Source organism: Lepidochelys olivacea (genome assembly GCF_965140295.1).
Source record: "Lepidochelys olivacea isolate rLepOli2 genome assembly, chromosome: 21".
Taxonomy (NCBI): domain Eukaryota; kingdom Metazoa; phylum Chordata; order Testudines; family Cheloniidae; genus Lepidochelys; species Lepidochelys olivacea.
The window spans coordinates 11308121-11332492 of NC_140431.1; the positions used below are offsets into that span (position 1 = coordinate 11308121).

The following is a 24372-nucleotide window of genomic DNA, read 5'->3' on the forward strand; positions in this document are numbered from 1 at the left end:
CGCTTGGTGGTGGTGGTGTCTGTAGATATAGGTGGACGAGAGCGAGCGTGGCAAAATGGCTCTCCCTTTTGTCATGTCCTTTTTTTCCTCATGGCTTTGCGCCCCCCCCCCACCTTCAGAGTCAGATGAGCATTACCTCATCGCAGTCCCAAACTGCCCAAAGGAAGGGGGGATGAGTCCCTCAAGGGCCTAACAGATTCTTTTGTTGCTGCCTGAGCCAGTGTCCATTGTTCCTGTGAGGCTGGGCTTGTCCCATCCATCCCCTGACGAGGTATGAACTGCCTCCCTGTTTTTAGAGAGTTTTTGCTTATGGGCTTGCTTTAAGCCATGAGGATACATTTTCAGCCTCATAACTATATACATGAAATTATAACCTCTACCCTTACTGTAACATTACTGTAACAATTACTATAACAGCCATGCTCCGTGCATTATGGGCCTTCCGAAGACACCCAACATGACAAACTTTGCATTGGATACCACACAATCATTTTATAAAGATGAACATGGGGGTGTAGGGTGTTTCCCCGAGGTACAGAGCGTCACACTGGGGAACTCCATCTCTCTCTGTGTCCTTGGGTGTTAGGTGTGAATGTCCCTGGGACTGGCTTTGCCGTTGTCTTCGTGGGTTCTCCACTGATACGGGGTCTGCCTCAGCCAGTCTTTGTCCAATGACCCATTTAGTCTCAGGGCTCGTCTACACTTAAAGTGCAACAGTGCCGACACTACCTATGCCAAAGGGAGGGCATCCCCGATCAGCGTAGGTCCTCTGCCTCCCCAACAGGCAGTAGCTAGCTCGACAGAAGAATTCTGTAAACCTAGTGCTGCCTATGTGGGCACTGAGATCAACTGAACTCTGCCGCTCAGGGTATGTGTGGATTTTTCACACCCTGAGAGACGTCGTTATGCAGATCTAATTTTCTAATTTTTCTCAGAAAGCCAGGTGCCAGCCATACCTGTATCTCTTAGCCAGCCTCGAGAGCAAACAGTTCTTTTCCAGCCATTGAGTAACAATGCAGCATACAGTGGAAATTGAGGCTCATGTAGGATTCATACAAATATTAGACAATTTCCATTTCATCACAACTGGCTCTTACTAGTTAAGCCTGTAGAAGTCACATAACCATGTGTCCTTCTGATGGCCCCCTGAAGTTGGTGGTTAGCAGCTAGCTTGCAGGGAGGAGAGTTCTGATAATTAACCCATAATCCTTTCTGTGTAAAACAAAGCCTGTGGGGTTGGGGGGCAGATGGTGGCATTGTCCATGTGGCTGTAATCAGCTGTTTTGCATATTGCATTGAGGGAAATCAACTGCTCGGGATTTCCTTCTTAACCCCCTTAAGCCCAGGAATGCCGCAAAATTAGGTTTATACTTAAAGTGAAGATATCTGACCAAGGAAATGCCTGCTGGGTCGTAAATTTGATAGAAGCTGTCGGTGTCTGACAGATGGGGACCAGGTTACCTGTCACAACTCACTCGGTAACACTCATCACACTGTTGTGGTTCAACTTAAAACTACCAAGCTCTCCCCACTGCTGCTACTGTTTGCCTTTATATGAATTGTTAGGCTGTTTGGTCTAAGGAAACATGCCTCTAGTTGGAGCATTTTAATTATTTGTTGAAATAAGAACGTGCTTAAGAACAGAAGAACGGCCACATCGGGTCAGACCAAAGGTCCATCCAGCCCAGCACCCTGTCTTCCGACAGCGGCCAGTGCCAGGTGCCCCAGAGGGAGTGAACTTAACAGGTAGTGATCTAGTGATCTCTCCCCTGCCATCCATCTCCCATGAGTCTTAAGCGAGATGTAAATTCTTGCTTGTTGTGTCTCAGCTGGGAGACGTCTCTCTATGTACGTAGCGCCGCTCTGGCTTTACCGTCTATGGGATCTCTTCCGTCAGCGATCTCAGCCAGTTAATAAGCATCCCTGTCCTCCTCTAGCACCGGGACTTCACCGAGGACATTGCCACAAGGCAATGCTAGTGGGTCCTTGGAGGTGCTGCCAGGCTCTGGGTATTGGCAGCGCACAGCGGAGGGGGAGTTTGGGCATGCAGGGTGGAGCCGGCAGGCTGTGTACCCTGGACCACGGCAGCCCGCTCCCCAACTTGCTCCATCCCATTGCCCGGCCCTCAGACAGGGTTAAACCTCCCAGCAGAGCTGCGAGTGCACAGCTCGGCTCCCGCTGGCCTTGGCCTCTGGAACGAGGGGTGCTGGTTTGGTCCAGTGGCTCTCAGCACCCCCCCACTCTACACACTGTTCCGGCCCCCCCGGTCTCGCCCCGCCCAGCGCTGGGCATGTGGCTCTCAGAAGAGGCAGCAGCCGCGGAGGGAAGGGAACCAGGCCGAGAGGCCGGACTGCACATCAACCGGCCAGTGGCCACACGCCACCTCTCCCAAGATGGCGGCCGCACAAAGCTATTCCCCATTTCCCTCCGCCTCTACCAAAATGGCGTCCCATTGGCACCCACGCCCAACTCTCGTGAGAGCAGGCCCCCTGTTTATGAGGCGCGAGTGGCAAAAGCTCGCCCCCTTCCGGCTAGCTGAGGCGAGAGGTGTGTCTGGCCAGTGGGGCTCGGGGCTCAATTCGGGGCCTACATGAGCCTCCCCCATTGGCTGAGCCAGGGGTCAGAGTGGCGATGTGGGGAGCGGGGACCTCCCGATGGGGCCCTTGGTGGGGGCCCCTCCCCGTGCCCCCACCCCGGCCTGGGGTCAGTGCTGGCACCCCTCGGCCAGCCTGGGCCAGCCCGGGCGGCCTCTGTGCAGGGGGCTGGCATTGAGCCCACCTCTGCCTTGAGCCGGCCGGGGCCAGCTGTGGCAGGGGGAGAGAGCAGAGCCGGGCCGCCCTTGGGATCGGTTCTGGGGCCGGTTCTGTTCAATATCTTCACCAGTGATGTAGGTAATGGCATAGGGAGCACACTGGTAAAGTTTGCAGACGATCCCAAGCCGGGAGGGGTTGCAGTTACTTTGGAGGCTAGGTTTAAAATTCAAAAAGATCTGGACAAACTGAGGGAATGGTCTGAAGTCAATAGGATGAAATTCTCTGAGGACGAATGCAAAGGCTGGGTGCTTTTGACACGGTCTCCCACAGTATTCTTGTCAGCAAGTTAAAGAAGTATGGGCTGGATGAATGCACTATAAGGTGGGTAGAAAGTTGGCTAGATTGTCGGGCTCAACGGGTAGTGATCAATGGCTCCATGTCTAGTTGGCAGCCGGTATCAAGTGGAGTGCCCCAAGGGTCGGTCCTGGAGCCGGTTCTGTTCAATGTCTTCATAAATGATCTGGAGGATGGTGTGGATTGCACTCTCAGCAAATTTGCGGATGATACTAAACTGGGAGGAGTGGTAGATACACTGGAGGGCAGGGATAGGATACAGAGGGACCTAGACAAATTGGAGGATTGGGCCAAAAGAAATCTGATGAGGTTCAATAAGGATAAGTGCAGGGTCCTGCACTTAGGACGGAAGAACCCAATGCACCGCTACAGACTAGGGACCGAATGGCTAGGCAGCAGTTCTGCGGAAAAGGACCTAGGGGTGACAGTGGATGAGAAGCTGGATATGAGTTAGCAGTGTGCCCTTGTTGCCAAGAAGGCCAATGGCATTTTGGGATGTATAAGTAGGGGCATAGCGAGCAGATTGAGGGACGTGATCGTTCCCCTCTATTCGACATTGGTGAGGCCTCATCTGGAGTACTGTGTCCAGTTTTGGGCCCCACACTACAAGAAGGATGTGGATAACTTGGAGAGAGTCCAGCGAAGGGCAACAAAAATGATTAGGGGTCTGGAACACATGACTTATGAGGAGAGGCTGAGGGAACTGGGATTGTTTAGTCTGCAGAAGAGAAGAATGAGGGGGGATTTGATAGCTGCTTTCAACTACCTGAGAGGTGGTTCCAGAGAGGATGGTTCTAGACTATTCTCAGTGGTGGAAGAGGACAGGACAAGGAGTGGTCTCAAGTTGCAGTGGGGGAGGTTTAGGTTGGATATTAGGAAAAACTTTTTCACTAGGAGGGTGGAGAAACACTGGAATGCATTACCTAGGGAGGTGGTAGAATCTCCTTCCTTAGAAGTTTTTAAGGTCAGGCTTGACAAAGCCCTGGCTGGGATGATTTAATTGGGGATTGGTCCTGCTTTGAGCAGGGGGTTGGACTAGATGACCTCCTGAGGTCCCTTCCAACCCTGATATTCTATGATTCTATGATTCTACCCGGCTTAGGAAGGAACAATCAGTTGCACACATACAAAATGGGCAACAACTGCCTAGGCAGGAAAGGGATCTGGGGGTCATAGTGGATCACAAGCTAAAAGAGTCAACAGTGTAACCCTGTTGCAAAAAAACCAAACATCATTCTGGGATGTATTAGCAGGAGTATTGTAAGCAAGACACAAGAACGGGTTTCAGAGTAGCAGCCATGTTAGTCTGTATCCGCAAAAAGAAAAGGAGGACTTGTGGCACCTTAGAGACTCAATAAATAAATTGGTTAGTCTCTAAGGTGCCACAAGTCCTCCTTTTCTTTTTGAAGTCACAAGAAGTAATTCTTCTGCTCTACTCCGTGCTGATTAGGTCTGGAGTGTTGTGTCCAGTTCTGGGTGCCACATTTCAGGAAAGATGTGGACAAATTGGAGAGAGTCCAGAGAAGTGCAATAAAAATGATTAAAGGTCTAGAAAACAACATGACCTATGAGGGAAGATTGAAAAAACTGGGTTTGTTTAGTCTGGAGAAGAAGACTGAGAGGGGACATAACAGTTTTCAAGTATGTAAAAGGTTGTTAGAAGGAGGAGGAAGAAAAAATATTGTTCTTAACCACTGAGGATAGGACAAGCAATGGAGGTTTAGGTTGGACATTAGGAAAAACTTCCTAACTCTCAGGGTGGTTAAGCACTGGAATAAATTGCCCTGGGAGGTTGTAGAATCCCCTTCATTGAAGATTTTTAAGAGCAGGTTCGACAAACACCTGTCAGCAAAGGTCTAGATAATCAGTCCTGCCGTGAGTGCAGGGGACAGGACTAGATGACCTCTCGACGTCCCTTCCAGTCCTATGATTCTACTCCCAGCTCCTGACAGTCAGAGGCTTAGCGACATGCAGAGCATGGGGTTGTATCCCTGCCTGTCTTGGCTAATAGCCACTGTTGGACCTGCCTTCCATGAATTTAGCTCGTTCTTTTGTGAACCCGGCTATATTTTACAAACCCTTTATACTCTTGCTCCTAGTATGGGCCCTCCACCTTCACTGTGGCTGCTTTTCTCATCTTGGTTTTGTGGCTTCAGCATTTCGGGCGGTGGAATGAAATGGGCTGAAAAGAGAAATGGTTACTGTATTGAAAAATAGGGATTCCCCATGCTCCGAGCACCTGAGATTATTGAAGATGAAACAACAAAGGATCTAATTTAAAATTCACCATTGTTGCTGTTTAGCTATTTCTGCACTTTTCTGGGCCTGCACAGTGAACATGTCACTTCCATTTTTATCACTGCTGTACTAGCCCCTGTTATGTTTGGGTTCAAATCATTACACGGGAGTGTTTCATTCCACCAGAATGCTGCAGGCTAACCGACTACCCTGGTTGATGGGATTAAAGGTGGTTTTAGGTGCTAATGTACCTGCAGTTGCAACCTGTCCAGAGTGATTAATTCAGTTGATCCTTTCAAGTTTCTGATCTGCTCTTTGTCTTTCAAATCTCCAGCAGTAAAGTTTCCCGTGACACTCTGTAGGAAGCAGTGCTGGAGATCCTGCAAGGGACTCAAGTGAAACCACGCAAATAAGAACTCTCCTCTGTGCTGTGGGTTGTGCCCTTCCCCAAATGCCAACTCCATGACTGGAAATCTCTGGCGAAGAGAGAGAGGGATTTTTGGCAGAGTATTCATGCTCTGCTAAATATCACTACAGCTTTTCCTATGCATATTGATATTCATCTTGTTTTACTGGGTTCTTAAATTCTAACTTTGGGTGAATCTGCAGTTACTTGAGGCTTCTTTTGTTTCTTCTGTCTTTCAGGTTTGCGGAAACAGTGGAGCTGCTGATCAGTCTGAAAAACTATGACCCGCAGAAGGGCAAACGTTTCTGGCACAGTCAGGCTTGGCACCTCTCTGATTCCACCCAGCCTTTGGCCTGCATCCTTCTCCCTCCAGGCACTTTGAATGTATATGTGGTTGGCAACACTGACTGCTTGATACAGTGGCAGGAGGGTGCAGTGCTGAATTGCCCGGGTCGTTCAGACCCCCCATCTCCAAGTGGTGTGGCTGGACGGACCCGTCTCCTGGGTCTTACAATGTGAGGGTAGGTGTGCTGAGGCTCCTGTGCTGATCCTTGTGACCAGTTGGAGAAACCAGATTAGAGGCAGGTGGATGAAGATTCACGGGTGATTGTTGTAAAGTTTCTGGGCCGCAGCTCTGCCTGTTCCCTCAAGGTGTAGGGGCCTGACAGTGCAGCAGAACAGTGTGGGGTGTCATCTTCCCTGCCGGACAGGCTCAAGTCCTTCCTGTGCCGTGAATTCTCAGTCTGCGTGCTGGGGGTCCAGCAACACTGTGATGAGGCCAAAGCAGTCAATATCCCTCACATGAACATCGAGCCTCCGAAGAAACTCAGGAACAAGCTAGTGAAAAAGCTGGGTGAGTAGAACTATGCTGCCAATATGCCTGTGATTTGTGTGGATGGAGGCTTCCTGGAAATACCAGGTCATGTAATGCAGACAGTGGGCTGGTATAAACTCAAAGAGATGGGGGAGAAATGCTACTGTTAAAATGTGGTAGAAACTTGCCACAAGGGAAGATTGTATCTCCTGGAGGTGTCAGACTTTACATACACACTACTGTATCCAACCTGACCATTGCAGAAAATTCCTGTAGGAGTAATTGAGTCCTATTCACTACATGGCTAGTGAGAAATTGTTTAAAAGTGACTTGTCCAAGGATCCGAGATCTCAAATGTGGTTCTCTCAACAAGAAAACATAGCTTTCTCAATTACTTTTGTAATCAAGGTGGATTAATTCTTTAACATTGTCATGGTGTATATCCCATCATTGAGGACAAGCTGCTAATATGACCAGCCTTTGTAAATCCTTCCCATTTCCATCTGGACAGGGGAAGAGAGTTACCCTGTTTACTCAGATTCCTTGTAAATTCAATCATGTAGCAGTTGCTCCCCTCAGCTGCAGTATGGGGTACCAAACAGATGTTTGGGGTGCACGTGGCTGAGCAATACTAGAGGAGAAATTTACCTACTTGGCAATTTCAAGTCCGCAGCGTATCTGACTGGACAGTAAGCAATTGAATTGCAAGGGTATGGTTTATTATGCCATGCTGCCGGGCAATGTGACTTCAGTTAGCTTGACCAGTGCTGCTTTTGCAAAGCACTTACAACAGATTTGGTTTGCTTGAGTTCCGTTGTCTTAAGTCTTGTCTATATTACTATTAGCCAGTTGAGTAGTTGCATCACCGTGAACTCCTAGTGTAGACATAGCGTCCAGGTTGGGGTAAATTGCAACTGCACTGGTGTGGATAAATCCTAGTGTGGATAAGACTTCAGCAACAGCCCTCAATGGTTAATAGTACCTCACCCACCTTGTCTCTCTCTCTCTTATTGGACCAACTTCTGTTGGTAAAAGACAAGCTTTTGAGCTCCACAGAGCTCTTCAGGTCTGAGTCTGTGGAGCTCAAAAGCTTGTGTCTTTCACCAGCAGAAGTTGGTCCCGAAAAAGATAATACCTCTCCCATATCCTGGGACCCACATGGTTACAACGCTGCAAACAACAAAGTGTACTCTGTTCCAGTAAATGCACAGAGCTCTTATTGTAATGAACAGAACCCTTATCTCTCACTCCCAACATCAGGTTGATGCTGATGTGTGTTGGGAAGGGGGTGGGGTAAGGAAAGGAGGAAATTTCCCTGGCTTGTTCCAGAAACTGTCTTGTCTGGTACTGGGATTACCTATGTTTAAGAAACATGCCAGATCAGTAGTGAGGGGTGATTACACTTGTTCAGCCTAGGCTTGTCTCCAAGTATAACTTGTTACCTAATGCGAGATTCTCTGAAGTCTGTAAATATACAAACTTGTGAGCACTTAATAGTTCTTAGCAACAGTTTGCAGGTTTCTCTAAGTGAGGTGTAAATCAAACCCTGTATTAAAATAGATGTGGCCAGAACTACAGTGTTCTGGGCATTAATCTTTTTTTCATAGCTAAGTAGTACAATGCCTTTCTGGCTTCAGAGTCCCTGATCAAACAGATTCCTCTTACCTTGGGTCAGGGTCTGAACAAAGCTGGTAAGTTCCCTTCCCTCTTCACTCACAATGAAAAGATAGTGGCCAAGGTCGATGAAGTCAAGTCTACTATCGAATTTCAAATGAAAAAAGTAAACAAAAAATAAATGCAGAACACCAGACCTCAGAAGCCAGTTACACAGCATGTGGTCAGAGTCAGGACTGTAATGAAGCTATTGGCTGCCTGCCATTATACATGGATTTGCACTGTCAGGGCTGGACTGCAGTTTTCCTCCAGGGTTGTTAAGGAGGCTGCCAGTGGAAAATATCTAATCAATCTCAGTTTGTGTATTTAGGGAACACAATGCATTCAGATGCTAACCTGAGGGTGGAGGGAATTTACAATTTGTTTTAAATGACAGATGCAAGCGAAGAGGCCTGAACTTGGAAAATGCAGAGTGTTCCTGGTGCTCACTGAAGTCAGTGGGAATTAAGGACGTGCTCAGCACCTGTCGTGATTGGCTCCTGCAGTTAGGGAGGATCAAATGGTCCAAGCTTCAGTTAGCCAGGAATTAGGATAATAGGTTTGTATTATACAGACTTATGTATGTAGTCACTGAAGCTTTATGCTTAATACTGTGTAAATGAACTTCAGTCTTACAGGTGAAACAGTGAGTTTTGAGTAGTGTTTTCTTGCATTTGCTTTAAAACTGTTTTTGTTAACTTTCAAGAAAGTTAATGGAGAGGATGGAACCAGAGTTTTAAATGAACACAGCCCTAATCCAAATTCAAATTCATGATGGTCGAAACCTGATTCATAGCAAATATTGCTTGACTGAGTATTCCCCCTCAAGCTTAATTGGCCACTTGATTTAAAAACAACTTGAACGAACCAAGAGCAAAAGTGGCTGGCTTTGAACATATAAATCTTTCACTAAACAGCTTGAGCTACTGAATTCCTGACACTGCAGCATGGATCTATTGTTTTCATTTTAAACTTTCTGTCAGTCTGTAATTTGGCTATATAGCATAGATTTGAGCAAATTTGGTACCCAGGGTGTGTTCTTAACAGAATGAAAAGAAAAGCTTGGTGGCTGAGATGCAAAAAAAGCAGAAATTAATAGGATCCTAATGATTTTTCTAATATGAAAAATATAAACAAAATTATTGTAAAACAAATATCCTGTGTGGCATGGATTAGTGATTTTGTGGAATCTTTTGGTTGGGGAAGAGATTTATCATTAGAAATTTTACTGCGTAGCGTAGTGGGGAGAGTGTACTGGACTGGGTATTAATAAACGGGAGTTCTCTTCCCTCGTCTGCCATTGATCTTGTGGTGTAGAGCAAGTCACTTAACTTCTGCCTCAAGTTTCTGATCTACAAAACAAGAACAATTATACTTATAACCTTTTTTAAAGTACTTGAGATCTGCTAATAAAAAGTACCGTATAATCAGCTGACTAGTTTCATCATCAACAAAGATTGCACCCAGCTTTTTAGCATGGTGTTTAGTTACAGCACATGGAAGCCAGTGGCAAAGTTATGTCTGTTTTTGATAGAGAAACTGAAAAAATTAGCTTGGTAGAAAGTAAAGCTGTTCAGATCTCAATTTCACAAATGGTGTATTTAATGGAGTCTTCAAGTGTCAAACTCTGGAATTCCATAAAGCATTTCCAGGCTGCAGAGGAATTGGGGAATTGTAAACCCTGTAGTATAATATTTTATCTCTTTAAAAAAGGTTTATGAGGAGACTCAATTGCAGCCTACAGATGGATTCCAAAGATTTAAATCAGACCTCTTAATCTAATTATTAATTTTAAGGACAGCCAGCCAGTTAGCCTTAAAATCACTCTTGATAGCTGTTCTCTGCTTGCTTTACCTGTAAGGGGTTAAAAAGTCCCCCAGGTAAAGAAAAGGGAGTGGGCACCTGATCAAAAGAGCCAATGGGAAAGCTAGAGCTTTTTAAAATTGGGAAAGAAGCTTTCCCTTTTCTGTTGTGCTCCAGGAAAGAGGGGAACAGAGCAAAATCAGGGCTATGACTATTCTGTAAGCAGCTTTAAGCCAGGTATGAGAAATCATCAGAGTATACCTAGAATTACTTATTTAAACCCCCCCCATATGTAAGTAAATTAGGAATGTTTAGAAAGATGCAATTAGGTTTTTCTCTTTATTTTTTCAAGACTTGTGGACTCCTCTGTACTAACAGCAGATGTTTTTGTTTGCTTGTAACCTTATGCTGAACTCTCAAGAACGCTATTTTGGGTGCTTGATTTTTGGAATGGCTCTTTTAAAATCTAGCAAAAGCCTAAGTTCCGGATGTATTTTCTTCCTGTTTGTTTTTAATAAATTTACCTTTTTTTAAGAACAAGATTGGATTTTTGGTCTCCTGAGAGGTTTGTGCATGTTGTTTGATTAGCTGGTAGCAACAGCTAATTTCCTGTGTTTTCTTTCTCAGCTCTTCCCGGGGGGAGGGCAGTGAAAGGGCTTGAGGGTACCCCACAGGGAGGAATTCCCAAGTGTGCCTTCCTGGGTCCAAGGGGTTTTTTTGCATTTGGGTGGTGGCAGTGTTTACCAAGCCAAGGTCAGAAAAAAGCAGTAACCTTAGGAGTTTAATACAAGCCTGGAGTGGCCAGTATTAATTTTTAGAATCCTTGCAGCCCCCACCTTCTGCACTCAAAGTGCCAGAGCGGGGAATCAGCCTTGACACATACAGACAATGACTTGTTTATTTTGCTCTATATACTATACACTGAAATGTAAGTACAATATTTATATTCCAATCAATTTATTTTATAATTATATGGTAAATATCAGAGTAAGCAACTTTTCATAGTGTGCTGTACCGCTTTTCTATTTTTGTCTGACTTTGTAAGCAAGTAATTTGTAAGTGAGGTGGAACGTGGGGGTACACAAGACAAATCAGCCTCCTGAAAGGGGTACAGTAGTTTGGAAAGGTTGAGAACCAGACAGACATCATCTTCCTTTCCAAATGCAAACAGATGGACATCATACCAAAAGGCCTTACAATGTGTATTTTTTCATGGTCTGTGTGTATATAAAATCTCCTCACTGTACTTTCCACTTTATGCATCTGATGAAGTGAGCTGTAGCTCACAAAAGCTTATGCTCAAATAAATTGGTTAGTCTCTAAGGTGCCACAAGTCCTCCTTTTCTTTTTGCAAATACAGACTAACACGGCTGCTACTCTGAAAACTGTTTTAGAGCAACCCATATGCCATTGAGAGAGTACCTAAAGTCAAATGAGGAGCAGCTGCAGTTAAATGACAGGAATCAGCAGGGAGGCTTCTCATAAAGATGAACTGCAAAGCCAGATGAGATGAGCAGATTCCCATCCTGAAGGCTCTCACTAGCTAGTCAGGAGCCTTCAACATGGAAAGATTTCTTTGATGAAACCTTCTTTAAGCCCTTCTTAGAATGATATCTTCACAGAATTTTATAAACCCTGCAGCCCCCCTGCTACCCAATCAGTTTTAAAATCCAGCCAGGAGTGTAAAAAAAGTAAACTCCAAAGTAGTCATAGTATTTTATAGCTCAGCAAAGCCTGAGCATGGATAGACCCATAACTGGTCTTTATCTTGAGAGTACTGGGAAGTAGGCACAGGTTTGAACTAATGGTAGGGTTCATAGAGCCACCATGAAGAGAGATTAAATCTGCCTGAATTTTGTTTTCTGAACGCTTATGACAAGAACTCAAGATAATGGGAAGGGAAAATATTTTTCTCTATTTTTCAGTTGGTTTACGTTGTATATTTGACTATGTGTATTGTCCGTTTCCTCTGGTGGGTCTATTTCACAGTAAGATTGAGAGAAACTTCCTAAAGGAGTATGACTGTAAAATCTCAGATTTGCGAAGGGGCTGAAATGACTTCTAACTAACCTCTTGGGAAAGACATGAATTTGACTGTCTATGAATGGAAATAAACATAGCAGGTTATGTTCCCTTCCCAGTGAAAATTCATTGGGAGTGGCAAACTCGTCAGTGTGCCTGTGTGAAATGGGGAGGTACCTCGTTCTTATAGAAGAAAGGAAAATGGTTGTAAGGCTGTTTTACTGTACTTCATTCTAAAAGGATAAAGAAATAAGGTTTAAATACAGTAAAAATAAATGCTCAATGGATTTTTCAAACCACACTGACTAGTCTTGGCAGAGATTTTCTGCTTCACTGAAATCCTCCCATGGTGTCATTGATCTTTTAATGCGTTTTAGTGGGTTTTTGGATTACTAGGGATCACTGGATATATTTGAATTCAAAACTGCACCTCCAGTTTCACTGGCCTGTCACCTGCTTTGTTCCAAAGAAAAAGCATGCAGAAAATCCACGTCTGTGGATGATTTGAAACAACTTTACCTGCGCTCAGTAAAGGAGAGAAAGATGGCAGGTAGCCCTACACTGTGTATCCACAGAGAACAGGACCAGAAGGGCTAGTCAAAGAAGATTCTCCTCAGCCGGCTCTGCCAATATGTTTGAATTTTGGAGGAGACATCCTATACAGATGGCAAAAGTCAGTTGGATTCGCTTGGCTGAGACTGCCAACAATGGGGTTAATTACTCAAGACTTTTAGTGGCTTTTATAATGGCACCCGTTTCCTTAAAACTGGACTGAGCACAATTCCGCAGGCTACGGAGCAACAGTTAGTTTTAAGAACCTGATCCCTACCAACCTGCACTTTGGAACAAGGTGAGTAGAAACCCACAGGTGAAATTCTTCATGTTCTATTACCAAGTCCCTGATCCCATCCCCTTTCCTGGGATCTGTACTCCGCTTTCGCGGTTCATCAGGTCACTAATAAATCTTCACCTTCATTTCCAGAATGTACTGAAGCACCATCAAGGGAACAAAATGCCTTATTCATTTTTTGGGGTTTCAGGAGGAGAATCTGTGCTTGCCAAACACTTGCAAACAAAGACCTATTAATCTTTCCAACGTTCTCAGGAGTCTCTCTAACTTTCCAAGAGTTAGTGAGCAGGATATACAGCACCATGCTGACGGAGGGAGGAGGTACCAGCTCTGCAATTCTCTCCTGCTGATATACAGACAATCCCTTTATTTTAAAAGGACAGACGTCCGATCCTGCTTAGTAACGTTTACTCCAGTCTCCCGGAGCCAAAAGAGTATGCCTTCTTGTAAGAGTTGTGATAGCTTCAGAAATCCTTTAGTGGCTTCAATGGGCAGCTAGTGGCCTGAGCTGAGCACTGACATCCTGTGAGCTTTCAATGCTCAAAGAAAATATGGCAAGAGCAGCAGTCGGCTGTCTCCCATGGTGACTTGGGGATTATCTTTCGGCGTGGTAAAAGGCTGGCGCAGGGTTCAGTCATTACCTTGACGCCGTTAACCTAGTGCGTCACTGCCTACTGTTGATAGCCTAGAAAAAGGATATAGGACTACAGCTGTGTGGCGGTGGGCTGTGATCCTGTCTTCTCACCAAAGGGTTAAAGGTATTGGCTCCGTTATTCTGGCCAAACTTCAGTTTGGGTGTTTACATTCTGTCTACCTCAAGTCCCCCTTTCTTTTACACAGTACCGGTCACTTCCTGCTCCCAACTGTTAAAACAGCTGCCCTGTTCCACCCTGGCCATGGCTGCGTTTCAGTGGCAAGTACTCGCTCAGGTATGGTTTATGCCCCTGTGCCTCGGGTTCAGGTTTTGTGTCAGAATTATGTGGCATCTGCAGTCATAAGAAATTGGGTGGCGCTTAGCTGTTTTGGGGAAGTTTGAGCTGAGATTTTGTTCAGGCCTGAAATTCCAAGCAAGAGCAAGGAGAATGGGTACGTTTCCTATGGCTCTGCTAGGAACCTTCTTAATCCTGAAATTCTCTCTCCTCCTGGCTGCTTGTTTTACAGGGGCTGTTGCTGAAGGTGTGATGGCTAATAGATAGTTGCCAGCTGGGGAATTTGAGGGCCACGATAAGGTGCATTGGCTTGTTTCTTGCTTGTTGCTGAGCCATGCCCTCTGCACAGACCTAACCAATCATGCCTGCAGCATCAGCAGCCACTGTCGTCTGAGCAGCTTGCTTTGCAAGCAAAGGACTGGATAATCCCCCACCATCACAGTTATTCCTGTTTGCAAGCAAGCTAAGGAAGCTTTGAAGGGAGCCTGGGAAGATGTGACCGTAGCAGGCTGCACCGGTTAAGGGGGTGGTAGATCTCGCAGCAGAGCTCGAGGCGTGTAAACCCAGAATCCAGAGAAAGCGGCTGCTGCTCATGCCTGAGGGAGCCTGTGGAAGTCTTCTATCAGGTTATTACTGTCTCTGTTAATGATGCTTAGCTGGAATGTGTGTCTGCATGGGGTGCTTTAATGCTTTCATTTGGGGCAGGCTCCATTATGTCTAGATTTAAAGCAAGCTTTAAAGGGAAATCTTTATTACTAGACCCAAGGCACTGAGAGAGCAGAGTACAGAGGCTTGGTCTATAAGGTCTCAACCAGCCAGCCGGGCTGGTACTGATCAAGTGGGAACATCTCTTTGTAAATCCTCAGAGGCAGCTAGAGCAAATGCCCCCTTTGTGCCCACGCCACACTGATTACTAGATTGTAAGCGCTTGGGGACAGGGTTTGTCTTTGTTTGATGCACCTTCTAGGTGCTGCAAAAATAACATTTGACCCTTCCAGCAGGACTGGGCCAGCAGTTCAGCTCATGGATGGAGCATGGTACTGGGGAGTTCATGGCCTGCTTTAGCTCTTGATGTGCAGTAACCTGGGCCCTCCCCTTTTGGCTTCTTGCTCACAACTAGGGTCCCCCCTATGTGGGAACAGTGTGGGTAAGGCCTGATCCAACAACCTTAATAGCAAAGGTGCTGTCTCTGGGGGATGGACTGCATGGAACTGAAACCCCCCGAGGGGTTTGCTCAGGAGTCAATGGATGTTTGGTCTTTCTTGCCCTCCAATATGGAGGTGTCTCTGCACCCCTGTGGTATTGGAGTGTGTGGGGAGGCAGGCTCTCATGCCAGGTCCCTTTGCTGCTCTGAGCCCTGGGGGGCTGGGGTGGGGGGATGGAAGGAGGCTGTCTCTACTCTCAGCTGGAGGAGAGAAGCTCTGAACCACTGCAGTGAGTATCCTGTCTTGTGTTTGTGGCAGTTATCCATGCAAATGTCTGATCCGGCCAAAGTGGTCTACAGTGGCAATGAGTTCCACAGGTTCCACAACACTGGACATCGAAGAAAAAGTCAGTCTACAGGAGGGTGTACCATTTACTTTCCCTAAACCATCTATTTTATATATTTTGGTCATGTCCCCTCTTTTCCATCTTTGAAACGCCTGACCCTTCAGTTAAATCTCTCGATCCTGGTGTATCTGTTGTTGTTACCCTTAGCTGACCTCCTCTTTCTGTTGAATTCTTTAAGATTATCTATTTACTTGTTGCTCTTCCTTCACATTGGATCATGAAAACAAGCCCTTCTCAGTTCCGTGCCCTAGTATGTACTCCTTTGGTTGCAACTCCTAAGGAAGTGAATATTTAAGTTTTTTATGTAAATTAAAATTGTACTAGACAATTTTTTTGCTAAATCTTGCCTTTTGTGTCTAACCTATCTCACTGTGTTGCTAATGGATTAGAGAAGACAGAGTTCAGTGGAGAGGGAGCCAGATGGATGGTCTGGACTCCTGGGTTCTGTTCTCTAGTTTTGTTACTGACTCCTCAGTAATTGACTTGATCTCTCTCTTTACTGCCATTTCTCTGTTTTAAAGCGGGGATAATGATATTGACCAACCTTTGGAAAGAGCTTTAAAACAGCCAGGCACTAGATTTTAAAGATGGATGTTTAATGTTCATGTATAGAAGCCAACTGGAAAATGCGGAGAGCTACAGGTAAAAAGCACTACACAGGTGTTAAAGTATTCATAAAGAGTTATGCTGCTCTATTTTATTGCTTATCAACAGCACCTGTGACTTGGCTTCTGCCTATTGCAGATCTTGGGATTCTAACTCAGGTACTTACTTGGTTCCCCTCACCCTAATGCCTGAGCATCTTTCCTGTATTTGTCCTCACAACATGCCTGTGAGGGAGGGCTGGGCTATTTCCATTGTACACAGTGGGAGCTGAGGCACGCAGAGACTAAGTGACTTGCCTAAGGTTGCCAGTGGTTGGTTGTAAGGCAGGGACTTGAACCGAGGTCTTCCAAACCATTAGGCCATCTTTCCTCTCACCCACTTGTCTAATCATGCACTTCAGTCCTGAGCTGCAGACCCCTTCCCCTGCTTGCTATTCCGTGCCCATGCTAGTGCCCTAACCTGTGGATGATCTGGCATCTGTCAGATGTTTCCTGCCTTGCCTCCAGTTTCTCCAAAAACTTGATGATGAAGGAGTGCTGTAGGGAGAGGTTCAATATTGCAAGGGCTTATGTGCTGGGAGATGACTTGCATTTTCTTTCTTGGGGCTGGGTTGCTCTCTGAACTGTATAGTGGACGAATGCAGAGTTGGTGTGACCCTAAGGCATCAACATCAAAAGAAAGGAGAGAGAGAGAGAGAGAGAGAGAGAGAGAACAGGGAGAGGGTGAGGAGAAATCTTGCTTTCAATAAAGACTTCAGAGTATGAAAAGAAGGGGGTGAAACTTGACAATTACGCCTTGCAAAATGTCCAAGCAAGATCTCAGTCCACCCACAGTAATTATACTTAGCTCTCATATAGCTCTGCTCAGCTCTCAAACATCTCAAAAATGTTTACTAATTGTGATGAACCCTCATTATCAATCACAAACCCTCCTAAGCTTTTATTACTAATTACTAGTATTACTGTACCCCGGGTGGCCCCCAATGATCAGTACCCAGCTGTGCTAGGTGCCATACGGACAATCCAAACCTGGAAGGGTTAACAGGCCTTTAGAAGGCCATGATCTTGCAGATAAGACAATGGGCCTATTTCCAGTGCATAAGAGTAGGTCTTTTTATGATTAGGGCCTTAAGAACATTTCTGGGGTTACTTCCTCTAAGAATTCAGTATGTTCTGGCAGTCCTGCTTTTCTGGGTGGGGTGTGTGGCGTTTAAGCAGTAACTTCCCTCACCCCAATCCTTGGGGGATGTTTTGAAACCTTAATCGAGGTCTGAACATCGAGGTTGTTTTGGAAGCCTGATCCAAATTTTGCACCTCGAACCAATCTGAAGTGTCTTAACCAGCAGGCAGCTTCTGGGGCATGGAGAGCACGTGGTAAGCGAGTAGGTAGAAGATACAGGGAATTGTAGAGAGGAGTTGGAGGACTGTGTAAATGGGAGCCCAGCTACCTGGGCTGTTGCTGCCTCCCCATTGCAAAGTGGGCAGGTAGGGATGTGGGCACAGCTCAGCAGGCTCTCTGCCCTGCTGCCAAGCACACCAGCATGGGTTCAGTGCATGCCTACGTGTACCTGTAAGGGTTCTCAGTGTGGCTGTCTGGCAATAACACACCACGCCTACTGTACTATTTGCAGGGCTGGGACAGGTGGGTCTAGGCCTGTCCAAAAGTAAAGGCCCAGCCCCTCAACTAAAGAGGTAGGAACTGCCAAGTCCAGGCCCCAGTTGAGTCCTGGGGACAACGAAGGGGAATGAGTGAGGTCCAGAGGTTAAAAATCAGGGAACCAGAGGGGGACACTGAACAGGGGTCCCCAGGCAGTGCCCACTGCCACTCAAAGGCGTCTAGGGAGTCAGGGGACGCCACAGAGGAACTCAGCCTGGAGGTGTGATCCAATGAGGGAACAGATACAGGCCCCACAGCTGCAGAGCACCCCCTGTCCTCCGTCGTCGTCCTCCTGCAGTGCTGGATGGACGTCTTGACCAGCCGAGAAGGTCCCACAACTTCGTGAGGCCGGGGCTGGGGTGTGCCTAGATCAGGAGGTGCAGCCAGAACCTCAGTGAGCGTTTCCAGAGGAGCCGGAAGAAGGGGCCGAGCTCAGTGGTTTGAGCATTGGCCTGCTAAACCCAGGGTTGTGAGTTCAATCCTTGAGGGGGCCATTTAGGGATCTGGGGCAAAAATTGGGGATTGGTCCTGCTTCAAGCAGGGGGTTGGACTAGATGACCTCCTGAGGTCCCTTCCAACCCTAACCTTCTATGATTCTACTGTGTGGACACACCCTCCAAACAGCGTGATCTTTCTGCATACTTCTTGGCTGGTCATCTGGGGAGCCGTTGGCCTGTTCCTCCCCCTGCAGCAGCACCAGGAGGGTTGAGTGTTACAGTCCTAGGAGTTCAATAGCAAGTCTCAGAAAGGGCAGAGTTGCTACTCCCCTTGGGCCGGGAGGCTTGGGTGACTGTGCTCTAGGGCTGTATCTGCCCTGAGACTGCACAGGTCTCTCTCTCCTGCCTGGGGCAGCTGCTCCTCTTTAGCTCCTAAGGCCATCCACCAGACTGCAGCTTTAATCTTATTAAGGGAACAAGCTGCTTTGTGGGCTGCAATGGGATTTGATCAGTTGGGGCAGCTGCATTACGCTGCTGGCAAGAGAGTGGGGGGTTACAGGGAGGGCAGGTGCAGTGCTAGGGGAAATGAAATCTGGGGCCTGTTGTGGCAGGGGATGGGGTGAAATGGGGGGGGGGGGCGGAATGCACTAGGGCTGCTGCATTGCTTTGCTGGGGACAGCTGGGTTTACTGTACAGTGGGGGCAGTAGTGGTGCAATGCTGGGGGGGGGGGAAGATATGGAGTTACTATGGAGACAGCTGCAGTATAAACATCTTGACTCGTGCTAATGAAATCCTTGGGAGACAAATGTCCAGTTTTCTGGAGAGAGCAGCTGGCTTCCCTCACCATTTCTGTGCTGGGTCAGTACCACGGTCTCCCCTGCGACCCGGCAGTAATGCCTCACCTTCCCAGGTGCGGAGCTTCCGCACTCTCCCCTTCCAAGTGCCACGGGCAAGAAGCCCTTTCCTGAAGGGGTTTGAGCTCTGCTGGCAAACGGCTGGAAGGAGCCGAAAGCATCGCAAGCGCGCAGTGTTTACAAGGCGGCAATGCAGCTTATAAACAAGGGGCTTCTTTAGCAGCTGGGAGCAGTGAAAGCACATTCCAAGGAGAGCAAGCCTGAGATCAGCTTCTTGGAGCGGCCTGGCCGGACTGGGAGACGTCTTGCTCTGCCCCGAGCAGAAACAGCATCTTCACGAATGCTTAATCCTTGACCGCATTAGAGCACGCTCCAAGCACGAATGCATCCTCGCGGCCCCTGGGAGGTAGGTCCTTCTCGTTATCCAGATGGGGGAAATGAGGCACAGAGACTAAGGGATTTACCCAAGGCCACAGACAATCGCTGGCAGAGCCACTGGGCCGTCATTCTCGGTAGCAAGCAGAACAGCACGGAGTCTGCTGGGTGCAGCGGGAGGAGAGCTCAAGGAGGTGGAGGAGTAGTCCAGTGGGCGTTACCCTGCCTGAGCCCCCCTCGCCCCCACCTGCCTGCTGCCTGGAGTCCCCTTGTCTCGACACAGTGCCATAGAATGGTATGGCACCAAACGCTTGGCCCCAGAAAATGACCATACCTTGTCCTGCTCCAGCGTCTTCCTTGGGAAGATTGCAAAGTGCCTTCATGAACTAAGATTCACGTCAGTCCTGTGAGGCAGGGCAAGTGTATATTTTAGATTATAAGTTCTTTAGGGCAGGGACTGGTACTGACTATCCTGCACCTAGCACAATGGGCCCTGGCTTGGTTGTTACCTAAACGTTTCTACCGGAGGCAAGTGTTACATCTGGGGAAACAGGCCCACAGAGGGGAAGTGACTTGCCCAGGTCTCCTGAGTCCCAGTCCAGCGCTTGATCCCCCTATTCACCCTCCCCTGTAACGAACGCTAGCCGGGATGGGAGAAGTTAGCGGCAAAGGTGTAAGGAGGAGTTTGCAGCTGAGCTTTGAAACAAGGTGGACCACTGAGGTGACCGAGGGAAACAGGGAGGTCGCAGGCTGCATGGCAGGAGCTGCAGGGGAGGAGGGTCTCTCCCTGGTGGTGGAGAGGAGTGAGCTGGGATCAGATGACGCCAAGACTGGCTCATACACAACGAGAGACCTGGTGGTGCAGGGGAACAGGGGCCACTTGAGAGCGTGGGGGTGACAATGTTGCGTTTCTCTCTGTTTGAGACTCGGAGGAGTTCGATTCCTTGTGGTGGGAGCAAAGGGCTAGCAGCAGACCTGGGTTTGATCCCTGTCTCTGCCACTGACTTAGAAAGGAAGTGACTTGTCTAGGGTCATGTATTGTGTGCCTCAGTTTCCCCAGTTGTCAGAAAGGGATCAGTTGGCTCCCTCCTGGGGTGAGGGTGGGGGGAGCATTGTCAGGCTTAGTTCATTAGTCTGCCAAGTGATTGGAGATCAGTAGGTGGAAGGGGCTAGAGGGTTGTTAGCTTGCCTAGCGCCCTGCCTGCCCCCTGCCCTGGGCTTGTGGGCTTGGCAGGGGAGGGGCAGCATGGCAGTGAGCTTTGTGTATATAACTGAGAAAAAGCCAGGCTGTGGGAAGGGAGCAGCCGTAAACAGATGCTCCCACAGCAGAAGAATGTCCCACTGGGCACAGCGCTGCAGCGGCAGGGAGCTCTCCCGAGGCCCACCGTCTCCACTGCCTGCTTCTCCAAAGCCCTGTTCTAGGGGACGGTCCCTCCTCCCAGAGCCAAAGACCTGCTCGAAGGTAGGCGAGGAGGGGAGGCTGGGCGCAGGGCTCTGGGTGGGGGCATACTTGGAGGCAGGGGGTCATCTGCCGTGCATACCCAGGGCCTGCCTTGAGGCTCCAGGCTTCTAGGGTGTCTCTTACAGGGCAGCTCTCAGGGGGCACCCCAAAGCTCAGGCCTTCTCCGGCCTCTCTGCTGGCAACAAGGGGCAGGGCTGGGCTTGGGCCCCTTCAGGGTGCCAGCTCTCTCAGGCTGGCCCCCCTTCCCTGCAGGGTTTATCCATGAGGGAGGTGGAGTGGCTCAGTGCGCCAAGGCTGGGCAGGGGAGGGATCTGGCATGCAGCCCTGGAGGAGTCTGCCCTGGGTGTGCCAGCACTCTGCCCCAGGGTGCAGGGGAGCCGGCAGGGGGGATGGCGGGGCCAGGGACGGCCTTAGAAGAGACCCTGACAGGCCACATCAGGGTACAGGCAGCTCTGGACTGGGGCAAGCGGGCTCAGAGGAATATTTGGTCCCCAGCGCTGGGAAGGGATGGTGACAGCGGCCGTTTGGAAGAGTTGGGGTCCTCACCCAGGCTGCCCTGTATGTCCCCCTGGCAACAGAGACCACAGGGAGCAAGGGTAACGGGCATCGGCAGAGCAAGCTAGGAGGGCAGAGAGCTGCTCACTCCCCAGCGGGTCCAAAGAGGATCTGTAGGGCGTTAACCACAAGAGAGGCCCAGAGGGGGCCTGGGGTCTGTGGTTTAGCACGAGGAGGGCAGAGTTGCAGGTGTGGTGTGAAATGGGGTGTCTGTCACAGACTCCCAGGGCCATAGAGATGCTATAGATCACAGTGCATTGCCCCCACAGGTTTGTGGGGTGCCCCCCTGAAATGACATGTGAGGCCTTCGTCCATAGCCCCATCAGCCTTGACGGAGGTGGGGGTGCCTGTGTGTCTGACTGGGTTGTGGAGGCTGCTCAAAAGGGCCCTGTGTAACCCCCATTAGGGGAGCGTGGTTCCTTACCCTGCTGCTGCTTCCCGCTGATGGATATAGCTCTCTAGCTCCAGCAGGAGGAACTGTTTGGAGGTGACTCCTGACCTGTCCCTCCCCTCCATCAGCTGCCCATGCCAAGGCTGGCTGGGGCTGAATTGAGTTCTTGGTCTGGCCCCGAGATCACACTGGGGTTCTGCAGTGAGGGGACGGCAGGACAAACCCAGAATCCCTGTATCTCTGGAGTAAGGGGGAACCCCTCGTAAAGGAACCCGCAGATCAGCACATTCCCCGGCTGCTTGTTCTGTTTCAGACGCTGACTTCTTCCCAGATGAAGAATTCTGCTCCCTGTCCATGGTGTTGGTACCCCTCTGACTGTCTCTTTCACCCGTAGGGCTGCGCAGCACCCGATGAGCTCCAGAGAGCCCTGTCATCCCTCTGCAGCACTCCTTCTCTTTCTCTGTCTTTAGCTTCCCACCTCACTCCACTGACAGATCCCCGGCAGGCTGGAGTTCAGGAATCAATGTAGGGTCACCCCACAAAATCTACATATTGATCCACCTGGCAGGCTCCCACAGGTAAGTACCCGGGGAGCTACTTGGTAGTCACTGAACTGATCGATAGATATCGGGAGGAGAGATTTAGGTCTTACAGATGTATTAGCTTTTGCCTCGGTTTCTCCAGCTGTAAAATGGGGATAATGATACTGACCTTTGTAAAGCACTTTGAGATCTACTAATGAAAAGTGCTCGATAAGAGCTGGGTATTATTTATTAGGTTGGAAGCTCTTTGGGGCGTGACCATCTATCTGTTCCATGTCTATACAGCACCTTGCACCAAAAGATCCTGGGCCACGACTGGGGCTCATAGGTGCTACCACAATGCAAATAGTAAGAATAGGCAATTTGCACGTTTCCGATCATCATACTCCACTGTACCAGCTTTGCTCATCTCATACTCTACCATATGAGTTTGGCTTGTCTTGCTGTTTCTAGATTGTCACTCCTCTAGAAATCGCCTGCTCCCTGGCCTTCTCTGCTCTAGGGACACTTTCCCAGGACTAACACTAGTTCTGCCCCTCTTAAGAACATTGGGCTGCCTGGCCTAGGCTGGCTGCTGGCTTTTAAGATCTGTCGGGCTGGACCCTGGGGGGTCTGATCTCTCTCCCGTTGTTATCAATAACCATCTTTCTGCTAACTTCAGTGGGAACTGGACTGGGGGACAGCGGTGCTTCGAACACTGGTGGACGGTCGGTGCTAGGGATCCCAGTCTTGCTAATACCACAGAGCTGAACCGGTGTTGGCATCAGCGAGGAATTGTTGCACAGACGAGGTTTTGGTCCTTCCAAATCCTGGGCGCAACTGGCCTGAGGGCATATGGCTTGTATGCAAGTCACTGTGTAACATACCATTACACTGTCCTGCATCGACTGTTAGATTGACATGGGCTTTTTTATTTCCTTTTTCACTCTTTAAACCATTATGAAACCGATTTTCTTAAATCACATACCCAAGCTATACCTTATAAAGAGGCTTGGTGGAATTCAATTTTTTATATAATTTCAATTAATAATGTCTATTTATTTTAAAGCATTTTTTCTGATTTTTTTTAAACCTTCACAATTGCGGGAAACTATGGGGTTGGGTGGATCAGGTAATAATTTAATGACTGTAGATGTTGCAATTCAATAAGTGAAAGCTTTATAACTGTAAAAACAAATTGTCAACATCCCATGTCAAAATATACAAGTTCAATATCCTTAAATCAAACTCCATGTTTTCAAGCAGCATTCTTTCTTTCTTTCCTATCTGTACATTTTGATTTTGCATGGAAATATTTTGTAGTCGGTTGTGTGTAGGGTGAAATTGATGTTTACTGACAATTTACTGATAAAGCTACTCCTTCCAAGCCTTATAAAACATACACCAGAAATCTCACTTATTTATTCTAACAGTGGGAGAATGCTCAGCAATATGCAATACTCAGAGATCACATCTTTCCAGAATATACAACAATCCTATTCACAAACTATTCTGCTCTGCGCCAGGCACCCTCCCCACCCCAGCCCTGTGGATCTAGTTGCAGAACTGGGGCCTTGAGTCCTGTTTGACATCAGTAGGACGACTCATGTTGATGATGTTTAAAGTGGGGCCCTAGTGGAGAATAATGATACTTGGCACTTGCCAAGCATCGTTCATCTGGAAAGGGAACTTTACAAAGCAGGTCAGGGTCATTAGCCCCATTTTACAGATGGGGAAACTGAGGCACAGAAGTTTCACGTATTCGTTCATTATTAAACCTAAGTAGTAGCTTCCATCCATAGTTCCCAAAGTTCTTTCCGAAGATGATTAAGTGGCTTCATATAAAGAGCCATAGCCCTATAATGAAAGCAGTAACCTAGTTACGAAGGGAACAATACCAACCGTAATCTGATAAATACGGGGTCTGTATCTTCTTACATGTCCCTGGATGTCCTCGTGCGCCAATGCTTCCTTCCTTTAATCCTCTCTAATACTGAAGTGGCAGAGTCCTTTATCCAACTCTTGCTGCATAAATCCTGGCTGCTGACAACTGGGATTCCCATACATCTCCTCTGCTGTATTGTATGCATGATTTCAACCCACTTGTTGGGCTTCAATTAACCCCAAAGCTCCCTGGTGTT

At 47.9% G+C, this 24372-nt stretch overlaps 1 protein-coding gene across 9 annotated transcripts in view; it reads left to right on the top strand.

Annotated features, from left to right (window-relative positions):
• Positions 1-6544: 6544 nt before the first annotated feature.
• The window catches only part of LOC311511133 (inositol 1,4,5-triphosphate receptor associated 1-like), a 35939-nt gene continuing 18111 nt past the window's right edge, over positions 6545-24372 (top strand). For 2 of the 9 annotated variants that reach the window (XM_084611493.1, XM_084611494.1), the window contains exons 1-3: positions 14187-14448; positions 19151-19333; positions 22105-22288. The gene's annotated coding sequence lies outside the window, so the exon portion shown is untranslated. Of the gene's footprint in view, positions 6605-13773; positions 13823-14186; positions 14449-18867; positions 19334-20685; positions 20765-22104; positions 22289-24372 lie in introns of those variants that run through there. The other 7 variants (XM_084611498.1, XM_084611499.1, XM_084611501.1 and 4 more) reach the window with 7 other exon arrangements.